The sequence below is a fragment of the Bufo gargarizans genome, chromosome 4, assembly GCF_014858855.1.
Source record: "Bufo gargarizans isolate SCDJY-AF-19 chromosome 4, ASM1485885v1, whole genome shotgun sequence".
Classification (NCBI taxonomy): domain Eukaryota; kingdom Metazoa; phylum Chordata; class Amphibia; order Anura; family Bufonidae; genus Bufo; species Bufo gargarizans.
Window position 1 is genome coordinate 58,403,736 of NC_058083.1, and position 23,367 is coordinate 58,427,102.

At 50.6% G+C, this 23,367-nt stretch overlaps 1 long non-coding RNA gene across 1 annotated transcript; it reads left to right on the forward strand.

The window, feature by feature from the left end:
- Positions 1-1,731: 1,731 nt before the first annotated feature.
- On the forward strand, positions 1,732-14,439 carry LOC122933946. Its single transcript, XR_006388610.1, has 4 exons — positions 1,732-1,789; positions 12,840-12,914; positions 13,986-14,100; positions 14,415-14,439. It is a non-coding gene; the product is annotated as an uncharacterized LOC122933946 (long non-coding RNA).
- The last annotated feature ends 8,928 nt before the right edge of the window (positions 14,440-23,367 follow it).

Below are 23,367 nucleotides of genomic sequence, written 5' to 3' on the forward strand. Positions count from 1 at the left end.
TGTAAGTCAATGGGGACGGATCCGTTTGAAGATGCCACAATGTGGCTCAATCTTCAGGCGGATCCGTCCCCCATTGACTTTACATTGAAAGCTTTTTTTTGCCATTTTAATGCAGACGGATCCGTTCTGAACGGAGCCTCCGTCTGCATTATTATGAGCGGATCCGTTCAGAACGGATCCGCCCGAACGCTAGTGTGAAAGTAGCCTTAAATGGTTAACACCGTCCTTTCTGGCAGTGAGGGACGTCCAGCATCAGAAATCTTTCCGTCTCTTCCACCAGTGTCTTGGATTTAAGATACTTTGGACGGCAGAAATCAAAGGAGATCAAACAAGTCTAGTACAGGGTTAGGCCTCCGGCACACGAGTGTAGTATTGCACGCCGCATATTGACTTGAAGGGGGTCTGCAAATCCGGAGATGCGGAACGGAAGCACAGAACGGAACACTATGGAGGGCTTCTGTGGGGTTCTGTTCCGCAAAAAGATAGAGCAAGTTCTCTCTTTTTGCAGAACGGACGGATGACGAGCCATTCAAGTTGACTGGTCCGGATCCGTCCCGGCGGGAGGTTGCCCGTGTATTGGGGATTGCAAATTGCGGTCCCCAATGCAAAGAACGGAACAAATACGTTTGTGTGCAGGAGGCCTCAGGGTTAGGACGTAATGGATGTTGGGGTTCACTGCCTTACTGGGTCACCCAGTCCCAGTAGGAAACTGTTTGCAAAAACTATAATTAAGGATACACTCAGCACTCCTACGGCTAGCTTTGCATGCAGGAATACATATTTAATAATGCAGAAATTGTATAAAACAGATAAAATCCACATATAAAAGTCTATGCACTTCCAAAGAAAAGATAAGAAGTCATGAATAATAAGAAGTCAGCCCCCGTGTGAAGCCAGGACTCCGGTACGGATTGTATGACGGGGTGGTTGTAGTCATGTCCCTTGTGGGGACTACATCAGGCGCGGACACACGTCCTATAGATATAAGGAGCCTGTATCCAATGTCAGAGGCCGGAACAGTGCACAAGGCTCCTCCGGTCAGGACGGTGACCACTCGGGGTCTCCCCTGGTTCCCGCCTCGGTGACAAGCTGACGGCCGCCGCCAGTCCTCGGGTCTTGCTCCGTTCACCGTGAGTTCATATCGCCCACATGATCTGCAATATTGTTCACGTACTTGGAGTGAAGTCCCCGTCCTGAGGTGAGTGAGCTGTGCACTTACCGCTCCTCGCTTCAGCGCCAGAGGACATTACCTACACTGACCTGCTGCTGTGCGGCGAGCGTCCTCCACGCGGTGGCGCTACTTCCTCCTCTGTCATAAAGGCTGGGATCTTTATACAGGGGCGGAACCATCGAGAGGGGAGGGGACTGGCAGGTAGCCACACAAATTGGCAGCACGTGATGTCACCGCTCGGGTGTAACATGCAAATGTGGAGAGGGCGCGAGGAGAGGAGAGGACAGGGCGGAGAGGAGATGATTACTCTTTCAGGTTAGGGCAGTGTTTCCCAACCAGTGTGCCTCCAGCTGTTGCAAAACTACAACTCCCAGCATGCCCGCACAGCCAAAGGCTGTCCAGGCATGCTGGGAGTTGTAGTTTTGCAACAGCTGGAGGCACACTGGTTGGGAAACACTGGGTTCGGGTACTACGAACAGACGCATCTCCGCCTCTTCTCTTACTGCCTATATATAGGAGGCGCGGTCTGCGGAGTCCACAGTCATTCAGACAGCAATAGACAGGCCTCCCGCTCTCTACTCCTCCAGCCACTGCCCGAGCTGTCACATACCGGAGCCGGTGAGTGCTGCCAGAGACACCGGGGACCGGACCAGGGAGAGAGAGGAGACTGCAGAGTACAGGCTGCAGGGAGAGGAGACTACAGGGACTGGGAGAACTGCAGGGAGAGGGGACTGGGGGGGATTGCAGGGAGAGGGGACTGCAGGGAGAGGGGACTGCAGGGAGAGGGGACTGGGGGGGATTGCAGGGAGAGGGGACTGCAGGGAGAGGGGACTGGGGGGGGACTGCAGGGAGAGGGGACTGGGGGGGGACTGCCGGGAGAGGGGACTGGGGGGGGGACTGCAGGGAGAGGGGACTGGGGAGGACTGCCGGGAGAGGGGACTGGGGAGGACTGCCGGGAGAGGGGACTGGGGAGGACTGCAGGGAGAGGGGACTGGGGAGGACTGCAGGGAGAGGGGACTGGGGAGGACTGCAGGGAGAGGGGACTGGGGGGGAATGCAGGGAGAGGGGACTGGGGGGGACTGCAGGGAGAGGGGACTGGGGGGGACTGCAGGGAGAGGGGACTGGGGGGGACTGCAGGGAGAGGGGACTGGGGGGGACTGCAGGGAGAGGGGACTGGGGGGGACTGCAGGGAGAGGGGACTGGGGAGGACTGCAGGGAGAGGGGACTGGGGAGGACTGCAGGGAGAGGGGACTGGGGAGGACTGCAGGGAGAGGGGACTGGGGGGGGACTGCAGGGAGAGGGGACTGGGGGGGGACTGCAGGGAGAGGGGACTGGGGGGGGACTGCAGGGAGAGGGGGACTGGGGGGGGGACTGCAGGGAGAGGGGACTGGGGGGGGGACTGCCGGGAGAGGGGACTGGGGGGGGACTGCAAGGAGTGGAGACTGGGGGGGGACTGCAGGGAGAGGAGACTGGGGGGGACTGCAGGGAGAGGGGACTGGGGAGGACTGCAGGGAGAGGGGACTGGGGGGGGGACTGCAGGGAGAGGGGACTGGGGAGGACTGCAGGGAGAGGGGACTGGGGGGGACTGCAGGGAGAGGGGACTGGGGGGGGACTGCAGGGAGAGGGGACTGGGGGGGGACTGCAGGGAGAGGGGACTGGGGGGGGGACTGCCGGGAGAGGGGACTGGGGGGGACTGCCGGGAGAGGGGACTGGGGGGGACTGCCGGGAGAGGGGACTGGGAGGACTGCTGGGGGGGGACTGCAGGGAGAGGGGACTGGGGGGGGACTGCAGGGAGAGGGGACTGGGGGGGGGACTGCAGGGAGAGGGGACTGGGGGGGGACTGCAGGGAGAGGGGACTGGGGGGGGGACTGCAGGGAGAGGGGACTGGGGGGGGACTGCAGGGAGAGGGGACTGGGGGGGACTGCAGGGAGAGGGGACTGGGGGGGACTGCAGGGAGAGGAGAGGCTGCTGGGCAGAGATGACACTTACCTCTACTCACATACAGCTTCTAGAACAGGTGTTATAGAAATATTAATAGTAGAATCCGCTCTCCTCAGACTTTGTGTCAGGACCATGTTGGGTTCTGCTGAGCACCGCCGGCTCCCGTCCAGTCTGTACACTTATTGCTTACTCAGAAAAGGGGCCGCTCATCAGTCGACCACTGACTCCTTGTAACAAGGGTGCAGGAAGTGATCACATAGGAAGACAAGACACATCATTTAGAATACCACAGCTAACCTGCACATGCAGTCCCCCCCAGTCCCCTCTCCCTGCAGCCCCCCCAGTCCCCTCTCCCTGCAGCCCCCCCCAGTCCCCTCTCCCTGCAGCCCCCCCCAGTCCCCTCTCCCTGCAGCCCCCCCCCAGTCCCCTCTCCCTGCAGTCCCCCCCCCAGTCCCCTCTCCCCCCAGTCCCCTCTCCCTGCAGTCCCCCCCCCAGTCCCCTCTCCCTGCAGTCCCCCCCCAGTCCCCTCTCCCTGCAGTCCCCTCCCCAGTCCCCTCTGCCTGCAGTCCTCCCCAGTCCCCTCTGCCTGCAGTCCCCTCTCCCTGCAGTCCCCCCCCCCAGTCCCCTCTCCCTGCAGTCCCCTCCCCAGTCCCCTCTCCCTGCAGTCCCCTCCCCAGTCCCCTCTCCCTGCAGTCCCCTCTGCCTGCAGTCCCCTCCCCAGTCCCCTCTGCCTGCAGTCCTCCCCAGTACATGTATCCTGTAACCCCCCATTACCACTGGGGGGAACCTTATCCAGCCTCGCTCAGTGGACAATGCCAGATAGGGACTATGATCCTCATGCAGGTTCATGTACAGGACAGCGTCATTACCTCCAGCGGCTGATCAGGCGCACTAGAGACAACAAACGCTTGTTCCTTTCATATATTGTTCTCTTAACAAATGCATCCTCGCCAAGCCGATAAATCCGTGTCTTGCGCGGGGGCCCTAGCCGGCGTCCATACATCAGCCAACAAAACCCTGCTCTGCTGAACACATCAGTCTCCCCCGGCCCACAGCCCAGCGCTTAGCACATGGACCATTCGCCGACGGAGACCTCTGCGCCCGGCAGCTGTGACAGGATATACACGGGGAGATATCCCCTCCAATGGTTTACCCTGACACTGAGAGACATGGTGACAATACACAATATATCAAATACACATCCTAATAACATTTCCACAACACAGGTAAGTGAACCCTATGGAATGGCCCCGATTCCTGCTCTGATCATTATGTGAGGGACAAATATAGACACAATAACTGAACTAACACCAGGGTCGGCTCTGCTCTCTCTGCACTTGCAGTGACAGGACCCGGCAGTGGAAATGTCCTCACACCTGGACCTGTCAGAGAGAGCAGAGCCTCTAGGTGTAATGGTGACGCCCCCGTTGCTCCTAAAGGCTCATTTGCATATAATTAAACATGATCTTTCTCAGCACTGTGACCACATATGCAGGGCTGTGGAGTCTGAGTCAATTTTGGGTACCTGGAGTCGGCAAAAAACGAAACGACTCCGACTCCTACTAGATTAAAATTGGAATAAAAAAGGAAATTTAAATGTCCCAATTCACAAAAGGTTATAATTAATTACCGTATATTTTGCCTATAGGATGCACCTGCCCAAAAGACGCATCTAGGTTTTTGAGGAGGAAAATAAGAAAAAATATTTTGAACCAAAAGGTATGCTTTTGGTGGGTTTTGAACTAATGGTGGTCTGTGGATGGCACTGTTATGGGGGCATCTGTGGATGGCACATATATAGCATCTTATCTTATGTGTCATGCACAGACGGGGCCGGTGCAAGGATTTTTGCTGCCCTAGGCAAAGATCCATTTTGCCGCCCCCTTATGTCACTCACTCACTGACAGACAGACACACACACACTGACAGACAGACACTCACTGAATGACGTAAACAGAAACTCACTGACAGACACACATACCCACTGAAACGCGCACACACACAGAAACTCACTGACAGACATTCACTCACTGGCAGACAAACACACACATATACTCACTGACAAACACACAGACACTGACCGACAGACATCCACACTCACTGACATACACACACACAGACACTCAATGACAGACACACATACATTTACTGACAAAGACAGACATACATACATACACTAACTCACTGACAGACAAACACACAGACATACTCACTGACAGACACACACACACACACAGACATACTCACTGACAGACACACACACACACAGACATACTCACTGACAGACAAACACACAGACATACTCACTGACAGACACACACACACACAGACATACTCACTGACAGACAAACACACAGACATACTCACTGACAGACAAACACACAGACATACTCACTGACAGACACACACAGACATACTCACTGACAGACAAACACACACACAGACATACTCACTGACAGACAAACACACAGACATACTCACTGACAGACAAACACACAGACATACTCACTGACAGACACACACAGACATACTCACTGACAGACAAACACACAGACATACTCACTGACAGACACACACAGACATACTCACTGACAGACACACACAGACATACTCACTGACAGACAAACACACAGACATACTCACTGACAGACACACACACACACAGACATACTCACTGACAGACAGACATACTCACTGACAGACAGACATACTCACTGACAGACACACACACACAGACATACTCACTGACAGACACACACACACACAGACATACTCACTGACAGACAAACACACAGACATACTCACTGACAGACAAACACACAGACATACTCACTGACAGACACACACAGACATACTCACTGACAGACAAACACACAGACATACTCACTGACAGACACACACAGACATACTCACTGACAGACACACACAGACATACTCACTGACAGACAAACACACAGACATACTCACTGACAGACACACACACACACAGACATACTCACTGACAGACAGACATACTCACTGACAGACAGACATACTCACTGACAGACACACACACACAGACATACTCACTGACAGACACACACACAGACATACTCACTGACAGACACACACACAGACATACTCACTGACAGACACACACAGACATACTCACTGACAGACACACACACACACAGACATACTCACTGACACACACACAGACATACTCACTGACAGACACACACACAGACATACTCACTGACAGACACACACACAGACATACTCACTGACACACACAGACATACTCACTGACAGACACACACACACACAGACATACTCACTGACACACACACAGACATACTCACTGACAGACACACACACACAGACATACTCACTGACAGACACACACACACAGACATACTCACTGACAGACACACACACACAGACATACTCACTGACAGACACACACACACAGACATACTCACTGACAGACACACACACAGACATACTCACTGACAGACACACACACACAGACATACTCACTGACAGACACACACACACACACAGACACACACACACACACACAGACATACTCACTGACAGACACACACACATACTCACTGACAGACACACACACACACTCACTGACAGACACACACACACACAGACATACTCACTCACTGACAGACACACACACACATACTCACTGACAGACACACACACACACACACACAGACATACTCACTGACAGACACACACACACAGACATACTCACTGACAGACACACACACACAGACATACTCACTGACAGACACACACACACAGACATCCACACTCACTGACAGACACACACACACACACACAGACATCCACACTCACTGACAGACACACACACACACAGACATCCACACTCACTGACAGACACACACACACACACACAGACATCCACGCTCACTGACAGACAGACACACACACAGACATCCACACTCACTGACAGACACACATACATTTACTGACAGAAAGACAGATGTACATACACTCACTCACTGACATAAATACACAGGCAGACACTCACTCAGTCAAACACTTAAACACCTCCCTGGGGTCCAGTGTGGTGCAGCTCCTCAGTCCTCCAGCGCGCCGTTTAGTATGACGTTATATTCCGGCATCACAGAGGGCGCACGAGGGAGGAGTGGGGAGCTGCTAGAACAGCCTCCCTTGCCACCCGCCTCCTCTCCTCTGGTAATTTACTGGCAGAGCAGGCACCTGCCATCAGGGTAAGCAGATGCCTGCTCTGCCATATTTAAGGACCTCCACCTCCTGGACCCCCTGTAACGGCGCTGGGGGCGTCTCAAGAGCCGCTCACCCAGGGCTGCAGCCCCAGTCAGGGGGAGTCCACCAGGGCCCCCCCAGCAGGCCGGTGCCCTAGGCAAACGCCTATATGGTTGCACCGGCCCTGTCCACAGATCCCCCCCCCAATAACAGTGTCCCTGTGTAGTGAATAGGGGGCCGGCATCTGTTTCTGTAATGGCAGCGGGGCCCAGTGCCTACTTCATTCATAAAGTTGGCGGAGCACTTGGAATACTTTAACAATACCCACAAGTTAGATATGATTACCGTATACTACAGTGAGCGGGGCCTGATGTAGTAGAGTACAGTGACTGCACCGGGCCCCGCTGCCATTACAGAACCAGATGCCGGCCCCCAGGCCTTCCTCCCTCTCAGCCTATTCACCAGACGGTCGCAGCATTCGCCCTATAAGACGCACTGCTATTTTTCCCCCACTTTTGCGAAAAATAAGGTACTTCTCTACTGTAAGAATAAAGGCCAATGCATGCAGTGCGTCACCGCAAAACGAACACGTTAAGTGTAGGGCTGCAACGATTAATCGATATAATCGATAACTGGATTCGTTGTCGACGAATCCAGTTATCGAATAATCGCTGATTCGTTGCTATGCGGGCGGGCGGTTTACTTGTCACTGCATCTTTATTTTACCTTACCATCGTGACGCTCCAGTAACAACTAACAGGCAGAGCGGACGGCGGCGTAACGTCACTTACTCATGTGACACGCCTGCTCCGCCTCCTTCATTCATAAAGTGGGCGGAGCAGGTGCGTCACATGAGTAAGTGACGTTACGCCGCCGTCTGCTCTGCCTGTTAGTTGTTACTGGAGCGTCACGATGGTAAGGTAAAATAAAGATGCAGTAAGTGATTAGTCTGCTGTGAGCAGCAGGGCCGGGGCTGCTATGGGGAGGGGGAAATCTGTCTATGGCACTGCTATGGGGAGGGGGAAATCTGTCTATGGCACTGCTATGGGGAAAGGGATCTGTGCACTGTTATGCCCATAAGATTGCACATATCCCCTTCCCCATAACAGTGCACAGATCCCCCTCTCCATAACAGCGCCGCCCACAGATCCCCCTCTCCATAACAGCGCCACCCACAGATCCCCCTCTCCATAACAGCGCCACCCACAGATCCCCCTCTCCATAACAGCGCCACCCACAGATCCCCCTCTCCATAACTACGCCGTCCACAGATCCCCCTCTCCATAACTGCGCCACCCACAGATCCCCCTCTCCATAACTACGCCGTCCACAGATCCCCCTCTCCATAACTGCGCCACCCACAGATCCCCCTCTCCATAACTACGCCACCCACAGATCCCCCTCTCCATAACTGCGCCACCCACAGATCCCCCTCTCCATAACTGCGCCGTCCACAGATCCCCCTCTCCATAACTGCGCCACCCACAGATCCCCCTCTCCATAACTGCGCCACCCACAGATCCCCCTCTCCATAACTACGCCACCCACAGATCCCTCTCCCCATAACAGCGCCACCCACAGATCCCCCTCTCCATAACAGCGCCACCCACAGATCCCCCTCTCCATAACAGCGCCACCCACAGATCCCCCTCTCCTTAACAGCGCCACCCACAGATCCCCCTCCCATAACAGCGCCACCCACAGATCCCCCTCCCCATAACAGCGCCACCCACAGATCCCCCTCCCCATAACAGCGCCATCCACAGATCCCCCTCCCCATAACAGCGCCATCCACAGATCCCCCTCTCCATAACCGCGCCACCCACAGATCCCCCTCTCCATAACAGCGCCACCCACAGATCCCCCTCTCCATAACAGCGCCACCCACAGATCCCCCTCTCCATAACAGCGCCACCCACAGATCCCCCTCTCCATAACAGCGCCACCCACAGATCCCCCTCTCCATAACAGCGCCACCCACAGATCCCCCTCTCCATAACAGCGCCACCCACAGATCCCCCTCTCCATAACAGCGCCACCCACAGATCCCCCTCTCCATAACTGCGCCACCCACAGATCCCCCTCTCCATAACTACGCCACCCACAGATCCCCCTCTCCATAACTGCGCCGTCCACAGATCCCCCTCTCCATAACTGCGCCACCCACAGATCCCCCTCTCCATAACTGCGCCACCCACAGATCCCCCTCTCCATAACTACGCCACCCACAGATCCCTCTCCCCATAACAGCGCCACCCACAGATCCCCCTCTCCATAACAGCGCCACCCACAGATCCCCCTCTCCATAACTGCGCCACCCACAGATCCCCCTCTCCATAACAGCGCCACCCACAGATCCCCCTCCCCATAACAGCGCCACCCACAGATCCCCCTCCCCATAACAGCGCCAGCCACAGATCCCCCTCCCCATAACAGCGCCATCCACAGATCCCCCTCTCCATAACCGCGCCACCCACAGATCCCCCTCTCCATAACAGCGCCACCCACAGATCCCCCTCTCCATAACAGCGCCACCCACAGATCCTCCCCATAATAGTGTCGTCCACAGATCCTCCCCATAACAGTGCCATCCACAATTTGTTTTAATATGGTCTTTGAACATAATTTTTCAAGTAAAATCATATAAACCTCTTTGTTTTGTAATTTTGTCGTTTTTCCCGATTAATCGATTAATCGTAGAAATTAATCGGCAACTAATCGATTATTCAAATAATCGTTAGCTGCAGCCCTAGTTAAGTGACCATGAAGAAGCGTGCTTTTCCTATGCTTCACTATATGGCACGCAACGCACAGTTAGGGAGCGGCAATACTTATACTTTCCATTGTGTTGTGTTCCGCTGTTACAGGGAACACAAACCCCATGGTTGGCCGAGTCTCTCACTGATGACTGATCAAGTAAATAGGTTTTTTGCAGGACTAGAGACACTTGTATAAGTGACGGGAATGGATGGTCAATAGCTCAAGACTGAAGCTGTAAACCATCAGAAAAACTGCTGTCATTCAGCTCGGGCTATAAAACCTTGTAAACTCCGATTGTAGCTTAAACTTTAAACATGACTTTGGGATTCTACTAAATCCTGTTTTACAATAAATGCCCCTTCCCCGATCCTCCCACTGCCCGATCTACAGCAGAAGATCAGCACACAGCGGAGAAGGCAGCAGCTTCCTGGCCAGTAGTTCTGTGGTAATGACAGGTATGTGGCCTTTCTTTCCTTCAAGGAATGTATAAAATACATTCGCATATTAAATACAGGGGAGTCGGAGGTACCAAAAACGGAGGAGTCGGAGCATTTATCTACCGACTCCACAGCCCTGCACATATGGACACGGGACCAACACAGACATCTTCAGCTGCCAAGTGCACATGTAACAGGTCGGCCGGTGTCATAGGGACAGAACTGCTGACAGATGCTCTTTAATACCTGACTGCAGTGTTAAAAGCTTAGAAGTCAGGACCTCTTCTCTCTTCCGATTTATTTGAGGGACCAGCGATGATACCAAGCACTATTCAGAAGTCTCCAGATTGTCCCCCCTTCTAGGAATGATGTAGAAAACACACCGCGTGTATTAGGCCATATTGAAGGGTTAATGAACAAGGAGCTAAGAACAAAGGAAACTTCAAGAAAGAAGAAATATCTTGGTCTCGTGTGAACCTGAGTGGACATCGGTGGCTTCCTTCGTGGCCCTTCCATGACCACCATTATGTTCAATGTTGTGCTAACAGTGGACAGAGGGTTTTGCAGATTCCTCTGTGGCTCCTGTTCTCTTCAGGTTCTTTCTCAGCTCCTTCTGGATTGTCCACTGTGTTATTGGACGGATCTGATCAGGACATCCTCTCCCGAGTACCAGCAGTCCTGGATTGTCTCCATTTGTAGAGAGCTTCAGTATCTCCCAAGAAGGAGAACCATCTCATTACCCCCTATGGGTAGTGTCTCCCTATGAGCCAATATCAGACTTTATAACAAGCCTTGGGATCTCATAAGAGGATATAGCCGGGCCGGATTTCAGACACAGAGATACATGTCTGGAACCACAGAGATCTCAACATTAGAGACTGAAACTGGCAGCACCATGTGAAGAACTCTGCAGAATAAGAGCAGATACAGAGGATTACACCCGGTATACAGGACAGGAGAAGTGGTACTGTGCAGTGTCCATATATACAGAATAAGAGCAGATACTGAGGATTACACCCAGTATACAGGACAGAAGAAGTGGTACTGTGCAGTGTCCATATATACAGAATAAGAGCAGATACTGAGGATTACACCCAGTATACAGGACAGAAGAAGTGGTACTGTGCAGTGTCCATATATACAGAATAAGAGCAGATACTGAGGATTACACCCAGTATACAGGACAGAGAAGTGGTACTGTGCAGTGTCCATATATACAGAATAAGAGCAGATACTGAGGATTACAACCAGTATACAGGACAGAAGAAGTGGTACTGTGCAGTGTCCATATATACAGAATAAGAGCAGATACTGAGGATTACACCCAGTATACAGGACAGAAGAAGTGGTGCTGTGCAGTGTCCAGATATACAGAATAAGAGCAGATACAGAGGATTACACCCGGTATACAGGACAGGAGCAGTAGGTGTTGCTTTTCTGTGGATATTTCTAGATACAGATGCAATCATTGTCCTGGAAGAAGAACTCTGCCCTCAGTACTGATTGGTACAGCTCTTTGTGTGTCATTAATTAGACACATTGCGATTCCCTAATAATTGTGCCTCAGAGAAGAGTCAAACCACATGTTATTAGAAATCATTGCAGAAATCCAGGTAATTCCGATATTGTAGAGACTGAAGGGATGGGAGACTCCGGCCGCTGGACGGAGAGGAGATGACGCTCAGTTACAGTACATTTTCTGAACTCTGTAAAAAACATAGAAATCGGCCATTTTCTTGTCTACAGCTCCTATGTAAGGTTTTGTTTCCATGGCAGCAGACTACAAACAAACGGTGTAGTCTGATCCTCCCGTCATCCGTCTTCTACATACATAGAATTGATTAGGAAGACGCATAGAATAGATGGCAGAGAGCATTATCTGACCGCACAGGTTTGTAGTCTGTTACCATGGCGATCCATACCACGGCATAGCAGCTGTGTGCGCAATATGATGGGTTTTACATCAAGTCTATTTGTGAAGTTGCTTCATTTTTCCCTTTTTCTGTTTATTGGGGAAATGAAAATAGTTTGATAGTTCTGTTTCTTGCATTGTCTTCTGCCCATACAGAACGTGGCCGTCCTCTGTTCTCCCGGAGCAGTGGGCTCAGCACCTCCTGCTCTAGTAGGATGGGTACAGGGGGTACAGAGCGGGCACAGGGACCCTCTGCAGTCTGGTCCGCCACTGCCGTGCAGCCCAGAGGTGTCCGCTCCTGGAGCTGGCGGTGCTCTGTACGCGGTCAGGGTTGTACATGCAGCCATTGGTTTTCTCTGTTTCCTTCCAGATGGCAGAACGCGCTGAGACCCGACCAGAACACGTCTTCCTTCCTATGGAGGCCACCAGGCAGTCTGGGAAAGAGGTGAGGAAATCTGGAGCCGGGGGTCATCAGCCGGTAAGGTGGACGGGGAACCAACGGACGTGCTGTGCGATTAACTCTTTCTTTGCTGAAGGTTTTTACTATAACTCGCACACTTGTTCACAGCCGCTAGAAGACTCGGAGCAGTCTCTTCTGCCGTCCAGCACAATGCGTTTCGGATTTTGGTCTCTCTCCCTCCCCTCGTGCTCAGTGTCGGTGTACTCCGGGGGCTCTTCAGTCGGGGGGTCTCTCTGGGTGGTCGCCGTACCTCTTATGGACTCCCATTGGGTCTGGATGGTTGTGGCAGTAGCTCTGTGACCACCAGGACGTCTCAGCAGTGGTCCTGCTCTCTGGCTTCTCCAGTGAATCCCCTCTGCTGACGCCTTCACCTGCATTCCTCTGACACATGCACTGCTACACTGCGCCGACAACTCCGCTCTGCGCGTCCGGTCCAGGCTGAATCTCCTTCCCTGGAAAACATCTCTCCAGTCCTGGTAAAGGTGTACAGTATACAGGGACACAGATGACTCCTCCTGGGGAGGGAATATCTGAGCTGTATTTTACACGGTCTCCATGCACTGACTTACTCCAACAGCGACCTACCTGACCAAACACAGCTGCAGTGTAAATCATGGGGGCTGGACAAAGCGGTTAAACCTTTAAAGGGCCAGAAGGCCAGTTCCAGATTAGCTTAGACTCCAGAATGGGACATCAATTGTCTCACGTCTGGCCACTGATGTCTCCGAGCCCAGACCCGTCATGTCTGACCCACCCTTTCCACACACAAATGATGGTGTCCATAAAATGACCCGTCCAGTGGGGTACAAAATACCGCCCCTCACATAGGTAAAGTGTGAACCTGCAGATCCGGAGGCATCACTGCATCCAAGAGGTGTCGGGGGCATCGCCCTCCACACAGCAGGGGGCACATTAGGTGGGCACAGGGGCGTCTTCAAATTTGGGGTTGATAAGGGTGGTGTTGGCACTGCTGAGTGCTGCCGTCAGTGGATTCAAAGCTGTACCTTGGTCACACCCCTAAACTGGTGACATCATCAGTCTACGCTTGTCTTTCAGATTTACCAAAGAAAACGCATCCTGATGGGAGTAGTTGTTGCTGCAATTCTCTTACTGGTTGTTGCTGGAATTCTCTTACTGGTCCTTGTTTGTAGACTGATGCTCCATAATCCAGGTAATATATACGTTCCATGTTATGTCGGGGGCATCTTATGGGGTCAGTACGGGGCGGAGGTTATACCGCCAGACTAGTCAGATCGGTGCAGCTTCTAGTGGCTATTAACCCTGAATGAGAGTTTATCCACCAGTGCCGATCCTGGTAGAAGGCTCCGCCCACCATTACTGTATTCAATATGGCCGCACCTGCTGTCTGTATACAATAGGCATCAAAATACCGCCATAGATGTTATGTAAAGGAAAGCGAGCGGCTCCGGTCGTAGTGATGGAGGTCAGAGGTAATAACCGCTCCTGTGTCTGTTTCTTCATCAGGTACCAGGAATGGATTCAACCAGGTGAGTGTGTCCTGAGTAAAGTCTGGGGTACAACGAGGGTTCATTACATGAACAGCGCCCCCAGTGGCCAGACACGGTGGGGGAGATTTATCGGAACTAGTGTAAAGGAAGTCTGGTTTAGTTGCCCCTAGCAACCAATCAGATTCCACCTTTCATTTTTCAGACCTCCTTTGGATAATGAAAGCTGGAATCTGATTGGTTGCTATGGGCCAGTTCTACTTTACACCAGTTTGATAAATCTCCCCCATGTGTTCAGAATATAATAGGGTGCGGGGGTGTCCTATGTTCCTCCGCACCCACGCTGACGTCTCTCCTGTATAGGTCCAACTGTCCACGGCCTCCTGGAACGACCCGTCATCCACCCCCAGTCAGACCAGTAAGTTCAACTTTACTTATTAGTTTCGTCCAGTTTCTATAAGCGATAAACTGGTTTGCTATGAATGGCGCACTTCATGGAACTGGGCAGAGAACGGCCCCTCTGGACACCAGTTTCCTCGGTCGGCCATTGTACCTCATGTCTTTCTGACTGCTGTATATGGCCCCGATCCTTATCCCTTTAAGACTGACTTCACACATTGTTTTTGGGGAGGTTTAAGTGCATTTTATGCAGTCAGACGTTATTTACAGTCTACAGTGCACTATAAAGCATACAGTGCAACTTAAAGGGGCTATCCAATCCCTATAAGACCCCCAGAATGCCGGGGCCCCCCCTCTAGAGCCATTTCAGTTTAAGCCTCAGGAAGCAGAAGGGCTCGGTGCACCCCTGGTGGAGAGGGACCGCTCTCGGCCGGTATGGAAGGTGTGTGAGCAGCTTTAGACTGTAGTTGACATTAGTGTGTGATTGTGATGTGTCACCCTCCACAGTGGCGGAGACTACAGAGACCTCCGAGGGCTGAGCAGAGAACGGCTAACTGGCAACTGACCACTCTGTAGGCTGCTGTCAGACGACCACAGACCCCCACCTGTCACACGACCCCCTGGACAGTATAATCGCCTCCTACGTCTGTATTGCAGGTAGCTGTGTCGTACACGAGAAGATGGCGACGTTCTCTGGCAGCGAGGAATTCTGCAGGAGCCGCAACTCCAGACTCCTTACTGAGCAGGACACGAAGGTGATCAGTCTGACCTCCTGTAATGTGAGGGGGGCCGCCACTGTCCTGCTGCACGGTCGGCTGTACACAGCGCAGTCGCTGTCCTGCTGCGCGGTCGGCTGTACACAGCGCAGTCGCTGTCCTGCTGCGCGGTCGGCTGTACACAGCGCAGTCGCTGTGATGGTGCGCGGTCGGCTGTACACAGCGCAGTGGTAGGGGGCAGCGATGATTACTCTCATCATCCACAGTGTATGACGTCATGCACACTACCATTGTGTTTTGCGGTCTGCAAATCGCGAATCCACAAAACACGGATGGCGTCCGTGTGCGTTCCGCAATTTGTGGAACGGCACTGACAGCCTTTAATATAACTTCCTATTGTCTGCAAAGCTTGGACAAGAATCTGACATTTTATTTTTATTTTTTTTGCGGGCCCACGGAACGGAGCAACTGCTGCGAGCAGCGCGCGAAGTGCTGTCCGTATCTTTTGCATCTCCATTAAAGTGAGAGGGTCCACATCCGAGCCGCTAAAACTGCGGCTCTGATGTGGACCAAAACGGCCGTGTGCTTGAGGCCTATAACAGATGAAGCAGTAGGGGGCATCATATTATCAGACATTACATATCTTCCTGGCAATTCATAGCGGTGTCCTGTGTTTACAGACAGCGGCTGATTGTATCACAAAACGTGAAGACTTCTGGGCGGCTCCTGTGAGGAGGTAATGTCCCCCTGTCCTTGTACAGTGGTAGAGGCCTGCTCCTCATCACCCCACCTCCTTGTACAGTGGTACAGTCCTGCTCCTCATCACCCCACCTCCTTGTACAGTGGTAGAGGCCCGCTCCTCATCACCCCACCTCCTTGTACAGTGGTACAGTCCTGCTCCTCATCACCCCACCTCCTTATACAGTGGTAGAGGCCTGCTCCTCATCACCCCACCTCCTTGTACAGTGGTAGAGGCCCTGCTCCTCATCACCCCACCTCCTTGTACAGTGGTACAGTCCTGCTCCTCATCACCCCACCTCCTTGTACAGTGGTAGAGGCCTGCTCCTCATCACCCCACCTCCTTGTACAGTGGTAGAGGCCTGCTCCTCATCACCCCACCTCCTTGTACAGTGGTACAGTCCTGCTCCTCATCACCCCACCTCCTTGTACAGTGGTACAGTCCTGCTCCTCATCACCCCACCTCCTTGTACAGTGATAGTCCTGCTCCTCATCACCCCACCTCCTTGTACAGTGGTACAATCCTGCTCCTCATCACCCCACCTCCTTGTACAGTGGTAGAGTCCTGCTCCTCATCACGCCATGTCCTTGTACATGCGTAGTAGCCTGCTCCTTATCACCCCACCTCCTTGTACAGTGGTAGAGGCCCGCTCCTCATCACCCCACCTCCTTGTACAGTGGTAGAGGCCCGCTCCTCATCACCCCACCTCCTTGTACAGTGGTAGAGGCCCGCTCCTCATCACCCCACATCCTTGTACATTGGTACAGTCCTGCTCCTCCTCACCCCACCTCCTTGTACAGTGGTACAGTCCTGCTCCTCATTACCCCATGTCCTTGTACAGTGGTACAGTCCTGCTCCTCATCACCCTACAGCCTTGTACAGTGGTACAGTTCTGCTCCTCATCACCCTACCTCCTTCTACAGTGGTACAGTCCTGCTCCTAATCACCCTACCTCCTTGTACAGTGGTACAGTCCTGCTCCTCATTTATGGATTCTATATAAAATCAGTTTCTATTGTCTTCTAGGAACACTGGTGATTGTTTCATCTATAACACAGACCATGGATTTGTCCGGATGCATTGTCTCACTCGTCGCTGGTTCATATGTTTGGAAATCTAGATTTCTGCTGATGTTGGCGCTCCTTCAGTACGTGTTCTCTCTATTATCTTATTTATTACTCTGTAATGCTCCATAGAATCCTACTAAAACCATAGAAGAGAAATTTTCTTGCTCCTCTGGTACTGCTCATGGGGGCATTCCCCAAGTTGTGCACTAATTTGTGTCCGCAGTCCTCCAGGTGATGTACTGCCATCTATGTGTATAGCTGTATACTGTAATAATGTATCTGCATCTCCGCCATCCTCCATAATGTCCGCAGTCCTCCAGGGGATGTACTGCCATCTATGTGTATAGCTGTATACTGTAATAATGTATCTGCATCTCCGCTATCCTCCATAATGTCCGCAGTCCTCCAGGTGATGTACTGCCATCTATGTGTATAGCTGTATACTGTAATAATGTAATGTCCGCAGTCCTCCAGGGGATGTACTGCCATCTATGTGTATAGCTGTATACTGTAATAATGTAATGTCCGCAGTCCACCTGCCATGATTGGGATCTGACCTTGGCCTCGGGCTGCAGACTATCTCATCTAATTCTGTCCATTTCTCCACATCCTCAGGACCCGCTGTGACTGCACTTTGGAGGGATCAGAGACTTCGGAGAGATGCCTCGTGTAGAACGTATTCTATATAAAGCTGCTTTTACCTATTTATAGCTTATTATGAAATGTGCTTTTAGAACAATCTCTGCACAGGAGCTGCATACACAGAACGGTCGGATGATTTTTTGATAATTGAGTCTATAATATAATGAGAACTACAGGAGAAGCGTCAGGATGGAGCAGGGCGGCCCGGTCACTGTACACCGAGGTTTTGGGTGGATTTACTCTCCTGCTCATGTCGGCAAATCGGTTTCTCTTTGTCGTCTTTGTTTTAACTGCCTCCGGACCGGAGGCGGCTGTCTCAGGCACAGTCACGCATCTATGCGTCATCTCGCGAGACGCGAGATTTCCTGTGAACGCGCGCACGTTCACAGGATCGGCAGGTAAGCGAGTGGATCTACAGCCTGCCAGCGGCGATCGTTAGCTGGCAGGCTGTAGATGCGATCTTTTTTTTTTTTTTTTTAAACCCCGAACAGGTATATTAGACGCTGTTTTGATAAGTGTCTAATATACCTGCTACCTGGTCCTTTGGTGGTCCCTTTTGCTTGGATCGACCACCAGTGGACACAGGCAGCTCTGTAATAAGTAGCACCAAGCACCACTACACTACACCCCCCGCGTCACTTATTAACCCCTGATCACCCCATATAGACTCCCTGATCACCCCCCCGTAAGGCTCCATTCAGACATCCGTATGTTTTTTACGGATCCACGCATCCGTGGATCGGATCCGCGAAACACATACGGACGTCTGAATGGAACCTTACAGGAGGGTGATCAATGACAAGGGGGTGATCACCCCATATACACTCCCTGATCACCCCGCTGTCATTGATCACCCCCCTGTAAGGCTCCATTCAGACACATACGGACCTCTGAATGGAGCCTGACAGGGGGGTGATCAGGGAGTCTATATGGGGTGATCACCTCCCTGTAAGGCTTCATTCAGATGTCCGTATGTGTTTTGTGGATCCGCAAAACACGGACACCACGGATCCGCAAGACACATACGGATGTCCGAATGGAGCCTTACAGGGGGGTGATCAATGACAGGGGGGGTGATCACCCCATATAGACTCCCTGATCACCCCCCTGTAAGGCTCCATTCAGACATTTTTTAGTTCGCTGAATTTGTTTTTTCTTTTTTTTTTTTTTTTTGTTCTTACAAAGTCTCATTCCACTAACTTGTGTCAAAAAAATAAAATCTCACATGAACTCACCATACCCCTCACGGAATCCAAATGCGTAAAAATTTTTAGACCTTTTTGTATTCCAGACTTCTTCTCACGCTTTAGGGCCCCTAAAATGCCAGGGCAGTATAAATACCCCATATGTGACCCCATTTCAGAAAGAAGACACCCCAAGGTATTCCGTCAGGGGCATATTGAGTCCATGAACGATTGAAATTTTTGTCCCAAGTTAGCGGAAAGGGAGACTTTGTGAGAAGAAACAAAAAAAAAAAAATTTCCGCTAACTATGAACTCGCCATGCCCCTCATTGAATACCTTGGGGTGTCATCTTTCCAATTGGGTCACATGTGGGGTATTTATACTGCTCTGGCATTTTAGGGGCCCTAAAGCGTGAGAAGAAGTCTGGGATCCAAATGTCTAAAAATGCCCTCCTAAAAGGAATGTGGGCCCCTTTGCGCATCTAGGCTGCAAAAAAGTGTCACACATGTGGTATCGCCGTACTCAGGAGAAGTTGGGCAATGTGTTTTGGGGTGTCATTTTACATATACCCATGCTGGGTGAGAGAAATATCTTGGTCAAATGCCAACTTTGTATAAAAAAATGGGAAAAGTTGTTGTCTTTTGCCGAGATATTTCTCTCACCCAGCATGGGTATATGTAAAATGACACCCCAAAACACATTGCCCAACTTCTCCTGAGTGAGGCGATACCACATGTGTGACACTTTTTTGCAGCCTAGGTGGGCAAAGGAGCCCAAATTCCAATGAGTACTTTTAGGATTTCACAGGCCATTTTTTACACATTTGGATTTCAAACTACTTCTCACGCTTTAGGGCCCCTAAAATGCCAGGGCAATATAACTACCCCACAAGTGACCCCATTTTGGAAAGAAGACACCCCAAGGTATTTTGTGATAGGCATAGTGAGTTCATAGAAGTTTTTATTTTTTGTCACAAGTTAGTGGAATATGAGACTTTGTGAGGAGAGAAAAATAAAAAAATCATCATTTTCCGCCAACTTGTGACAAAAAATAAAAACTTCTATGAACTCACTATGCCCATCAGCGAATACCATAGGGTGTCTACGTTCCGAAATGGGGTTATTTGTGGGGTGTTTCTACTGTCTGGGCATTGTAGTGCCTCAGGAAACATGACAGGTGCTCAGAAAGTCAGAGCTGCTTCAAAAAGCGGAAATTCACATTTTTGTATCAGTTTGTAAATGCTATAACTTTTACCCAAACACTTTTTTTTTTTTTTATCAAAGACATGTAGAACAATAAATGTAGAGAAAAATTTATATATAGATGTCGGTTTTTTTGGAAAAATTTTTACAACTGAAAGTGAAAAATTTCTTTTTTTTTGCAAAAATGTCGATTAATAACAAAAAAAAGTAAAAATGTCAGCAGCAATGAAATACCACCAAATGAAAGCTCTATTAGTGAGAAGAAAAGGAGGTAAAATTCATTTGGGTGGTAAGTTGTATGACCGAGCAATAAACGGTGAAAGTAGTGTAGTGCAGAAGTGTAAAAAGTGGTCCGGTCATTAAGGGGGTTTAAGCTAGCGGGGCTGAGCTGGTTATTGGGTTATTTTTTATTTTTTTTAAGAAACTGCAAAAAAACAAGAAGGAATTAGACCGGTAAATCCTGAGCCCCTGCCCCCCGGCCCGGTGCTGGGGTGTGAGGGCGCCCTCTATCTGTCAGGCACAGGTTGTCACGTTGTATATTTGCACTTTATGCGCTTTTCTCTCTTTGTAACAAAGGTAAAGATGTTATTTTTGGATATTAACTTTATAAATGCTGCTCCGGCCTTTTCTTACCCGCACCCTGTCTCTGATGTTTTATTATGGGGTTCAGTCCATGGATGAGGAACCTGCCCCTGCGGGAATCAGGGGGATTTTGTATTAGATTACAGTAATAATCCATGACGTTCTGTTCTGTTGTATATTTGTGGATTGGTTTGTGTTTTTTTGCGGATTTCCTCGCTGAGGTCAGTGGCTGAAAACGGCAAAACCACAGCATTCACCGTACTGCCACAAAACCAACGCATGGTGTCATCTGGCGCCATCTCCTGGACAATGTGCTAACTGCACCCAACACCTGCAGACCTGGTTATAGAAGTCTGTATTTTTTGCACGTTGGAGGTTCCATATTTATCCCGGCTGTACCACTCGGACCCCTGTGTTTCTACCGGACCAAACACTAGACTGGCCCAGTGCCCCCCATTGTTCCTGCTGCAGAACCTCCTTGTTTGAGCTTTTGGTCATATGTACTTACCAACTATTGAGAAGGGAGACCAGGCAGGTCCTGAAGACGTCTACAAAATGTACGCACCTCACCAGTGTATATAGGACATGCCCCCAATCAGAAATAGTATAGGGGACCCCCTTCATCACACCCAAAAATAAATACAGACCCCCCCCCACCCTGAGCCTAAAAACTAAGAGACACCATACAAAATAAATAAACACCCATAAAGTAATGCAGACCGATAAATACAGACTCCAGACCAGACCCTGAACAAATACAAAGTGGAGCAAGTGCTTCTCCCCCATACAGCTGTAAAGCCTCTGCCTCCCGGCACATAGTGTATTATAAAACTGTCTGCCAGCAGCCACCACTAGGGGGCGATCAGTGCATAGGAATGTGCACACTGACCACCGACCTCAGTGGAATCTGTATAAATCTCTTCCCACTGTGCTCCCTCTAGTGGCCACTACATGAACCCCCCCCCCCCCCCCCCCTGCACTCTACCCGTGGTGTCCCATAGCAGTCATGTGGTCTGCATCCATGGACGGTCCACCACTGACACCAGTATATACGTCTACGATACTGGATTACACTGTAACATAACGACCAATACAAATAATTCCTGTATGTGATAAAAACAATATAAAAACCCCCCCCCATAAAATGAACTGATAGAATATAATACGGCGCTCCCTCTGGCCCCCCATCTGCAGGGGGCAGTGCGCTGCCATAGCAGTCCGCCTGGCGGAGACGTCTCGTCATGTGACTCATTTTCATATCAAGAGCGGTTTTATTGCACAAAAGTGTAAAACCTTTTTAAAACCAAGGTGAGACTTAATCAGCTCCGCATGCCAGGATTTTAGTATTTGTGTAAGTCTTTATGGTTTTGCAGCACTTTTGACAAGTGGGCGTGGTTAGATATGTTAATGAGGCACCGAGGAGATGGAAGTGGATAAAAAGGTCAGAAGTAAGTACCTGAAACATGCGTCGCCCAGACATTGCTCGGAAAAACGGAACAGTGAATCTATTGAAATAACGCAGACTGACCGCATAATACACTTCCCGCAGGTACTAGGCCCCCGGGGGGGGGGAACCTCAGAGCGCCAATCCCCGCGCCTCAGTGAAGCAGCAGAGGCCGGCCGGTGAAAGGAGGTATTAGCGGCATAAGGCGTACGCGCTTTTTAAATGATTCCACTCCTTTTATTCATCTTTTTTTATCCCCCCCCCCCCCACATATAATTATTAATTAATTATTTTATTAATTAATAAGAAATAAATATAAAAAAAAATGTTATTGCTTTTTTTTTTCTTTAAAAAAAATATCTACAAACCGCGTCGGCCGGTAACACGTAATCAGTTATTGGCCGCAGATCCGCGATGGTTTTTTGTGTCTCACATTTACAAAATATTATTTCAATCTAGAAATTGCTGTCGTGTTCTCCTCCCTACATTTTCAGGTATATACTGCCCCCAGGTGGCCAATTGTATTAATGCAGACTAGCAAAGCCCTTGTACTAAGCACCGTACAGCCGAGGGGAGATTCTCCTTCCAGTCAGTCCACAGTTATCATATTATAGTTAGTTTTTCTAATACGTATATCCGGTATCGGCGCACTGCTCCTCGCACAGCGACGTATGAAAACGAGAAATAATTGACTTTTTAACCGCTTCATTACCGGAGTGTTTGCCACCCTTTCTTACCAGGGCAGTTTTTCAGTTGTAGCACTAATTCATTTCTGCGCCAGCTTCATGTGTTCGATAGGATTTTTCACAGGACGCGTTAGACCTTTCTTTTGTGCCTTTAGATGACAGAATATTTAAAAAAATATTTAAGGACAAATTGAAAATTATGGCAAAAATGTATATTTTTTCCTTACTTATCTTTTTTTTTTTCTTTCTAACTATTACAAAAAGCTTTAAGACAAAACCATCCCGTACGCTCATACCCTGAAAATGGAGGCT